The sequence below is a fragment of the Cherax quadricarinatus genome, chromosome 52, assembly GCF_038502225.1.
Source record: "Cherax quadricarinatus isolate ZL_2023a chromosome 52, ASM3850222v1, whole genome shotgun sequence".
Lineage (NCBI taxonomy): Eukaryota > Metazoa > Arthropoda > Malacostraca > Decapoda > Parastacidae > Cherax > Cherax quadricarinatus.
The window spans coordinates 29,646,653-29,659,225 of NC_091343.1; positions in this window are offsets into that span (position 1 = coordinate 29,646,653).

Sequence of the window (12,573 nt, forward strand, 5' to 3'; positions counted from 1 at the left end):
CACTACATTCATCCCACAAGCGAACAAACACTACATTCATCCCACAAGCGAACAAACACTACATTCATCCCACAAGCGAACAAACACTACATTCATCCCACAAGCGAACAAACACTACATTCATCCCACAAGCGAACAAACACTACATTCATCCCACAAGCGAACAAACACTACATTCATCCCACAAGCGAACAAACACTACATTCATCCCACAAGCGAACAAACACTACATTCATCCCACAAGCGAACAAACACTACATTCATCCCACAAGCGAACAAACACTACATTCATCCCACAAGCGAACAAACACTACATCATCCTACAAGCGAACAAACACTACATTCATCCCACAAGCGAACAAACACTACATTCATCCCACAAGCGAACAAACACTACATTCATCCCACAAGCGAACAAACACTACATTCATCCCACAAGCGAACAAACACTACATCATCCAACAAGCGAACAAACACTACATCATCCTACAAGCGAACAAACACTACATTCATCCTACAAGCGAACAAACACTACATTCATCCTACAAGAGAACAAACACTACATCATCCAACAAGCGAACAAACACTACATCATCCCACAAGCGAACAAACACTACATTCATCCCACAAGCGAACAAACACTACATCATCCAACAAGCGAACAAACACTACATCATCCCACAAGCGAACAAACACTACATTCATCCCACAAGCGAACAAACACTACATCATCCCACAAGCGAACAAACACTACATCATCCCACAAGCGAACAAACACTACATCATCCCACAAGCGAACAAACACTACATCATCCAACAAGCGAACAAACACTACATCATCCTACAAGCGAACAAACACTACATCATCCTACAAGCGAACAAACACTACATTCATCCTACAAGAGAACAAACACTACATCATCCAACAAGCGAACAAACACTACATCATCCAACAAGCGAACAAACACTACATCATCCTACAAGCGAACAAACACTACATCATCCTACAAGCGAACAAACACTACATCATCCTACAAGTGAACAAACACTACATCATCCAACAAGCGAACAAACACTACATCATCCTACAAGCGAACAAACACTACATTCATCCCACAAGCGAACAAACACTACATCATCCAACAAGCGAACAAACACTACATCATCCAACAAGCGAACAAACACTACATCATCCTACAAGCGAACAAACACTACATTCATCCTACAAGTGAACAAACACTACATCATCCAACAAGCGAACAAACACTACATCCAACAAGCGAACAAACACTACATTCATCCCACAAGCGAACAAACACTACATCATCCAACAAGCGAACAAACACTACATCATCCTACAAGCGAACAAACACTACATTCATCCTACAAGCGAACAAACACTACATTCATCCTACAAGAGAACAAACACTACATCATCCAACAAGCGAACAAACACTACATCATCCAACAAGCGAACAAACACTACATCATCCTACAAGCGAACAAACACTACATCATCCTACAAGCGAACAAACACTACATCATCCTACAAGTGAACAAACACTACATCATCCAACAAGCGAACAAACACTACATCATCCTACAAGCGAACAAACACTACATTCATCCCACAAGCGAACAAACACTACATCATCCAACAAGCGAACAAACACTACATCATCCAACAAGCGAACAAACACTACATCATCCTACAAGCGAACAAACACTACATTCATCCTACAAGTGAACAAACACTACATCATCCAACAAGCGAACAAACACTACATCATCCAACAAGCGAACAAACACTACATCATCCTACAAGCGAAGAAACACTACATCATCCTACAAGCGAACAAACACTACATCATCCTACAAGCGAACAAACACTACATCATCCTACAAGCGAACAAACACTACATCATCCTACAAGTGAACAAACACTACATCATCCAACAAGCGAACAAACACTACATCATCCTACAAGCGAACAAACACTACATTCATCCCACAAGCGAACAAACACTACATCATCCTACAAGCGAACAAACACTACATTCATCCCACAAGCGAACAAACACTACATCATCCTACAAGCGAACAAACACTACATTCATCCCACAAGCGAACAAACACTACATCATCCCACAAGCGAACAAACACTACATCATCCCACAAGCGAACAAACACTACATCATCCTACAAGCGAACAAACACTACATCATCCTACAAGCGAACAAACACTACATCATCCTACAAGTGAACAAACACTACATTCATCCCACAAGCGAACAAACACTACATCATCCCACAAGTGAACAAACACTACATCATCCTACAAGCGAACAAACACTACATCATCCCACAAGCGAACAAACACTACATCATCCCACAAGTGAACAAACACTACATCATCCTACAAGTGAACAAACACTACATCATCCTACAAGTGAACAAACACTACATCATCCTACAAGCGAACAAACACTACATCATCCTACAAGTGAACAAACACTACATCATCCTACAAGTGAACAAACACTACATCATCCTACAAGCGAACAAACACTACATCATCCTACAAGCGAACAAACACTACATTCATCCCACAAGCGAACAAACACTACATCATCCTACAAGCGAACAAACACTACATCATCCTACAAGCGAACAAACACTACATCATCCTACAAGCGAACAAACACTACATTCATCCCACAAGCGAACAAACACTACATCATCCCACAAGCGAACAAACACTACATCATCCCACAAGCGAACAAACACTACATTCATCCCACAAGCGAACAAACACTACATCATCCTACAAGTGAACAAACACTACATCATCCTACAAGTGAACAAACACTACATCATCCTACAAGTGAACAAACACTACATCATCCTACAAGTGAACAAACACTACATCATCCTACAAGTGAACAAACACTACATCATCCAACAAGCGAACAAACACTACATCATCCAACAAGCGAACAAACACTACATTCATCCCACAAGCGAACAAACACTACATCATCCAACAAGCGAACAAACACTACATCATCCTACAAGCGAACAAACACTACATTCATCCTACAAGCGAACAAACACTACATCATCCTACAAGTGAACAAACACTACATTCATCCCACAAGCGAACAAACACTACATCATCCCACAAGTGAACAAACACTACATCATCCTACAAGCGAACAAACACTACATCATCCCACAAGCGAACAAACACTACATCATCCCACAAGTGAACAAACACTACATCATCCTACAAGTGAACAAACACTACATCATCCTACAAGTGAACAAACACTACATCATCCTACAAGTGAACAAACACTACATCATCCTACAAGTGAACAAACACTACATCATCCTACAAGTGAACAAACACTACATCATCCTACAAGCGAACAAACACTACATCATCCTACAAGTGAACAAACACTACATTCATCCCACAAGCGAACAAACACTACATCATCCTACAAGCGAACAAACACTACATCATCCTACAAGCGAACAAACACTACATCATCCTACAAGTGAACAAACACTACATTCATCCCACAAGCGAACAACCACTACATCATCCCACAAGCGAACAAACACTACATTCATCCCACAAGCGAAGAAACACTACATTCATCCCACAAGCGAACAAACACTACATCATCCTACAAGTGAACAAACACTACATCATCCTACAAGTGAACAAACACTACATCATCCTACAAGTGAACAAACACTACATCATCCTACAAGTGAACAAACACTACATCATCCTACAAGTGAACAAACACTACATCATCCAACAAGCGAACAAACACTACATCATCCAACAAGCGAACAAACACTACATTCATCCCACAAGCGAACAAACACTACATCATCCAACAAGCGAACAAACACTACATCATCCTACAAGCGAACAAACACTACATTCATCCTAGAAGCGAACAAACACTACATTCATCCTACAAGAAAACAAACACTACATCATCCAACAAGCGAACAAACACTACATCATCCAACAAGCGAACAAACACTACATCATCCTACAAGCGAACAAACACTACATCATCCTACAAGCGAACAAACACTACATCATCCTACAAGTGAACAAACACTACATCATCCAACAAGCGAACAAACACTACATCATCCTACAAGCGAACAAACACTACATTCATCCCACAAGCGAACAAACACTACATCATCCAACAAGCGAACAAACACTACATCATCCAACAAGCGAACAAACACTACATCATCCTACAAGCGAACAAACACTACATTCATCCTACAAGTGAACAAACACTACATCATCCAACAAGCGAACAAACACTACATCATCCAACAAGCGAACAAACACTACATCATCCTACAAGCGAACAAACACTACATCATCCTACAAGCGAACAAACACTACATCATCCTACAAGCGAACAAACACTACATCATCCTACAAGCGAACAAACACTACATCATCCTACAAGTGAACAAACACTACATCATCCAACAAGCGAACAAACACTACATCATCCTACAAGCGAACAAACACTACATTCATCCCACAAGCGAACAAACACTACATCATCCTACAAGCGAACAAACACTGCATTCATCCCACAAGCGAACAAACACTACATCATCCTACAAGCGAACAAACACTACATTCATCCCACAAGCGAACAAACACTACATCATCCCACAAGCGAACAAACACTACATTCATCCCACAAGCGAACAAACACTACATCATCCTACAAGCGAACAAACACTACATCATCCTACAAGCGAACAAACACTACATCATCCTACAAGTGAACAAACACTACATTCATCCCACAAGCGAACAAACACTACATCATCCCACAAGTGAACAAACACTACATCATCCTACAAGCGAACAAACACTACATCATCCCACAAGCGAACAAACACTACATCATCCCACAAGTGAACAAACACTACATCATCCTACAAGTGAACAAACACTACATCATCCTACAAGTGAACAAATACTACATCATCCTACAAGTGAACAAACACTACATCATCCTACAAGTGAACAAACACTACATCATCCTACAAGTGAACAAACACTACATCATCCTACAAGCGAACAAACACTACATCATCCTACAAGTGAACAAACACTACATTCATCCCACAAGCGAACAAACACTACATCATCCTACAAGCGAACAAACACTACATCATCCTACAAGCGAACAAACACTACATCATCCTACAAGTGAACAAACACTACATTCATCCCACAAGCGAACAAACACTACATCATCCCACAAGCGAACAAACACTACATCATCCCACAAGCGAACAAACACTACATTCATCCCACAAGCGAACAAACACTACATCATCCTACAAGTGAACAAACACTACATCATCCTACAAGTGAACAAACACTACATCATCCTACAAGTGAACAAACACATCATCCTACAAGTGAACAAACACTACATCATCCTACAAGTGAACAAACACTACATCATCCCACAAGCGAACAAACACTACATCATCCTACAAGTGAACAAACACTACATCATCCTACAAGCAAACAAACACTACATCATCCTACAAGTGAACAAACACTACATCATCCTACAAGCAAACAAACACTACATCATCCTACAAGTGAACAAACACTACATCATCCTGCAAGTGAACAAACACTACATCATCCTACAAGCGAACAAACACTACATCATCCTACAAGTGAACAAACACTACATCATCCTACAAGTGAACAAACACTACATCATCCTACAAGCGAACAAACACTACATCATCCTACAAGTGAACAAACACTACATTCATCCCACAAGCGAACAAACACTACATCATCCTACAAGCGAACAAACACTACATCATCCTACAAGCGAACAAACACTACATCATCCTACAAGTGAACAAACACTACATTCATCCCACAAGCGAACAAACACTACATCATCCCACAAGCGAACAAACACTACATCATCCCACAAGCGAACAAACACTACATTCATCCCACAAGCGAACAAACACTACATCATCCTACAAGTGAACAAACACTACATCATCCAACAAGTGAACAAACACTACATCATCCTACAAGTGAACAAACACTACATCATCCTACAAGTGAACAAACACTACATCATCCTACAAGTGAACAAACACTACATCATCCCACAAGCGAACAAACACTACATCATCCTACAAGTGAACAAACACTACATCATCCTACAAGCAAACACTACATCATCCTACAAGTGAACAAACACTACATCATCCTACAAGCAAACAAACACTACATCATCCTACAAGTGAACAAACACTACATCATCCTACAAGTGAACAAACACTACATCATCCTACAAGCGAACAAACACTACATCATCCTACAAGTGAACAAACACTACATCATCCTACAAGCAAACAAACACTACATCATCCTACAAGTGAACAAACACTACATCATCCTACAAGCGAACAAACACTACATCATCCTACAAGCGAACAAACACTACATCATCCTACAAGCGAACAAACACTACATCATCCTACTAGTGAACAAACACTACATCCTACAAGCAAACAAATACTACATCATCCTACAAGTGAACAAACACTACATCATCCTACAAGCGAACAAACACTACATCATCCCACAAGCAAACAAACACTACATCATCCTACAAGCAAACAAACACTACATCATCCTACAAGTGAACAAACACTACATCATCCTACAAGCGAACAAACACTACATCATCCTACAAGGGAACAAACACTACATCATCCTACAAGCGAACAAACACTACATCATCCTACAAACAAACAAACACTACATCATCCCACAAGTGAACAAACACTACATCATCCCACAAGCGAACAAACACTACATTCATCCTACAAGTGAACAAACACTACATCATCCCACAAGTGAACAAACACTACATCATCCTACAAGTGAACAAACACTACATCATCCCACAAGTGAACAAACACTACATTCATCCCACAAGTGAACAAACACTACATTCATCCCACAAGTGAACAAACACTACATTCATCCCACAAGTGAACAAACACTACATCATCCTACAAGCGAACAAACACTACATTCATCCCACAAGTGAACAAACACTACATCATCCTACAAGCAAACAAACACTACATCATCCCACAAGCGAACAAACACTACATTCATCCCACAAGTGAACAAACACTACATCATCCTACAAGCGAACAAACACTACATCATCCTACAAGCGAACAAACACTACATTCATCCCACAAGTGAACAAACACTACATTCATCCCACAAGTGAACAAACACTACATCATCCCACAAGCGAACAAACACTACATTCATCCCACAAGTGAACAAACACTACATTCATCCTACAAGCGAACAAACACTACATCATCCTACATGCGAACAAACACTACATTCATCCCACAAGTGAACAAACACTACATTCATCCCACAAGTGAACAAACACTACATTCATCCTACAAGTGAACAAACACTACATTCATCCCACAAGTGAACAAACACTACATTCATCCTACAAGCGAACAAACACTACATCATCCTACAAGCGAACAAACACTACATTCATCCCACAAGTGAACAAACACTACATTCATCCTACAAGTGAACAAACACTACATTCATCCTACAAGTGAACAAACACTTCATCCTACAAGTGAACAAACACTACATTCATCCCACAAGTGAACAAACACTACATTCATCCTACAAGCGAACAAACACTACATTCATCCCACAAGCGAACAAACACTACATTCATCCTACAAGTGAACAAACACTACATCACACAAGCGAACAAACACTACATCATCCTACAAGTGAACAAACACTACATCATCCTACAAGTGAACAAACACTACATCATCCCACTGAACAAACACTACATCATCCCACAAGTGAACAAACAAATCATCCTACAAGCGCACAGACACTACATCCCACAAGTGAACAAACACTACATTCATCCCACAAGTGAACAAACACTACATTCATCCCACAAGCGAACAAACACTACATTCATCCCACAAGCGAACAAACACTACATCATCCCACAAGCGAACAAACACTACATCATCCCACAAGCGAACAAACACTACATTCATCCCACAAGCGAACAAACACTAAATTCATCCCACAAGCGAACAAACACTACTTCATCCCACAAGCGAACAAACACTACATTCATCCCACAAGCGAACAAACACTACATTCATCCCACAAGCGAACAAACACTACATCATCCCACAAGCGAACAAACACTACATCATCCCACAAGCGAACAAACACTACATCATCCTACAAGCGAACAAACACTACATCCCACAAGCGAACAAACACTACATTCATCCCACAAGCGAACAAACACTACATCATCCTACAAGCGAACAAACACTACATTCATCCCACAAGCGAACAAACACTACATCATCCCACAAGCGAACAAACACTACATCATCCCACAAGCGAACAAACACTACATTCATCCCACAAGCGAACAAACACTACATTCATCCCACAAGCGAACAAACACTACATGCTTCATCCCACAAGCGAACAAACACTACATCATCCCACAAGCGAACAAACACTACATTCATCCCACAAGCGAACAAACACTACATCATCCCACAAGCGAACAAACACTACATTCATCCCACAAGCGAACAAACACTACATTCATCCCACAAGCGAACAAACACTACATCATCCCACAAGCGAACAAACACTACATCATCCCACAAGCGAACAAACACTACATTCATCCCACAAGCGAACAAACACTACATCATCCCACAAGCGAACAAACACTACATCATCCCACAAGCGAACAAACACTACATTCATCCTACAAGCGAACAAACACTACATCATCCCACAAGCGAACAAACACTACATCCCACAAGCGAATAAACACTACATCCTACAAGCGAACAAACACTACATCATCCCACAAGCGAACAAACACTACATCATCCCACAAGCGAACAAACACTACATCATCCCACAAGCGAACAAACACTACATTCATCCCACAAGCGAACAAACACTACATCATCCTACAAGCGAACAAACACTACATCATCCCACAAGCGAACAAACACTACATTCATCCCACAAGCGAACAAACACTACATCATCCTACAAGCGAACAAACACTACATCATCCCACAAGCGAACAAACACTACATCATCCCACAAGCGAACAAACACTACATCATCCCACAAGCGAACAAACACTACATCATCCTACAAGCGAACAAACACTACATTCATCCCACAAGCGAACAAACACTACATTCATCCCACAAGCGAACAAACACTACATCATCCCACAAGCGAACAAACACTACATTCATCCCACAAGCGAACAAACACTACATTCATCCCACAAGCGAACAAACACTACATCATCCCACAAGCGAACAAACACTACATCATCCTACAAGCGAACAAACACTACATTCATCCCACAAGCGAACAAACACTACATCATCCCACAAGCGAACAAACACTACATTCATCCCACAAGCGAACAAACACTACATCATCCCACAAGCGAACAAACACTACATCATCCCACAAGCGAACAAACACTACATCATCCCACAAGCGAACAAACACTACATCATCCCACAAGCGAACAAACACTACATCATCCTACAAGCGAACAAACACTACATCATCCCACAAGCGAACAAACACTACATCATCCCACAAGCGAACAAACACTACATCATCCCACAAGCGAACAAACACTACATTCATCCCACAAGCGAACAAACACTACATCATCCCACAAGCGAACAAACACTACATCATCCTACAAGCGAACAAACACTACATCATCCACAAGCGAACAAACACTACATCATCCTACAAGCGAACAAACACTACATCATCCCACAAGCGAACAAACACTACATCATCCTACAAGCGAACAAACACTACATCATCCACAAGCGAACAAACACTACATTCATCCCACAAGCGAACAAACACTACATATTGCTACAAGCGAACAAACACTACATCATCCTACAAGCGAACAAACACTACATCATCCCACAAGCGAACAAACACTACATTCATCCCACAAGCGAACAAACACTACATTCATCCCACAAGCGAACAAACACTACATCATCCCACAAGCGAACAAACACTACATCATCCAACAAGCGAACAAACACTACATCATCCTACAAGCGAACAAACACTACATTCATCCTACAAGCGAACAAACACTACATTCATCCTACAAGAGAACAAACACTACATCATCCAACAAGCGAACAAACACTACATCATCCCACAAGCGAACAAACACTACATCATCCCACAAGCGAACAAACACTACATCATCCAACAAGCGAACAAACACTACATCATCCCACAAGCGAACAAACACTACATTCATCCCACAAGCGAACAAACACTACATCATCCCACAAGCGAACAAACACTACATCATCCCACAAGCGAACAAACACTACATTCATCCCACAAGCGAACAAACACTACATCATCCAACAAGCGAACAAACACTACATCATCCTACAAGCGAACAAACACTACATTCATCCTACAAGCGAACAAACACTACATTCATCCTACAAGAGAACAAACACTACATCATCCAACAAGCGAACAAACACTACATCATCCAACAAGCGAACAAACACTACATCATCCTACAAGCGAACAAACACTACATCATCCTACAAGTGAACAAACACTACATCATCCTACAAGTGAACAAACACTACATCATCCAACAAGCGAACAAAGACTACATCATCCTACAAGCGAACAAACACTACATTCATCCCACAAGCGAACAAACACTACATCATCCAACAAGCGAACAAACACTACATCATCCAACAAGCGAACAAACACTACATCATCCTACAAGCGAACAAACACTACATTCATCCTACAAGTGAACAAACACTACATCATCCATCCAACAAGCGAACAAACACTACATTCATCCCACAAGCGAACAAACACTACATCATCCTACAAGCGAACAAACACTACATTCATCCTACAAGCGAACAAACACTACATTCATCCTACAAGAGAACAAACACTACATCATCCAACAAGCGAACAAACACTACATCATCCAACAAGCGAACAAACACTAACACTACACTACATCATCCTACAAGCGAACAAACACTACATCATCCTACAAGTGAACAAACACTACATCATCCTACAAGCGAACAAACACTACATCATCCTACAAGCGAACAAACACTACATTCATCCCACAAGCGAACAAACACTACATCATCCAACAAGCGAACAAACACCTACATTCCCATCCGCATAAGCGGAACAAACACTACATCTATCCCAATGGTAAGAGAACAAAACACTTACATTCATCCCAACAAGTGGAACAAACATTTCTACCATTCCAATAAGGAACCCACAATTTGGTAACCATCCTACAAGGAATACACTACATCCCATCCAAGCGAACAAACACTACATCATCCTAACAAGGAATATCAAGGAATCATCCTACTAAGCATATACTCACATCCTTGATCCGAAGCAAGGAACAAACAGCCTACATCATCCCACAAATGGTAACAAACATCACATCATCCTAACAAGCGGAATAAACATTAACATCCTTAGCAAGGGAATATACTATATCCCTATCCAACAAGGAATAAACAACTATCATCTAACAAGGAACAAACATTCACCATCATCTAATGTTAACAAACACTGGTATCATCATCCCCACAAGGAATAAACATCATATCATCCATAAGGAATATACCCTATCATCTTGCTAATCAAAACATACTACATCATCCCTTACAAGCTGAACAAACACTACATCATCATCCCCACAAGGAATAAACAACTATCATCCAACAAGTGAACACATCATATCCCATCTTGGGCAGTAGGTAACACCATCTATTCCCACAAGGAATTAAACACTACATCATCCTAAGGCAATGGCCAACTTCAGGTCACCATAAGGAATAAATTACTTACATTCATCCCACAATGTTAGAACCAAACACCTATCATCATCCCCATAAAGTGAAATAAACACTCACATTCATCCTACCAAGGAATAAACACTACATTCATCCCTACAAGGAACAAACACTACATCATCCTGCAAGCTTGAACATGACCATACCTACAAGGAACAAACACCTACATCATCCTACAAGTGAATAAACAACAGCATTCCATCCCACAAGGAACAAACATCACATCCATCCCCACAAGTGCAATCAAACACTACATTCATCCTCACAAGGAACAAAACACTACATCAATCCCCACAAGCGTGAACACACTACATCATCCCCACAAGTGAACAAACATCTACATTCATCCTACAAGTGAACAAACACTTACATCATCCTACAAGTGAAACAAAACACTACATTCATCCTACTAAGTGAACAAACACTTCAGCATTCATCCTACAAGTG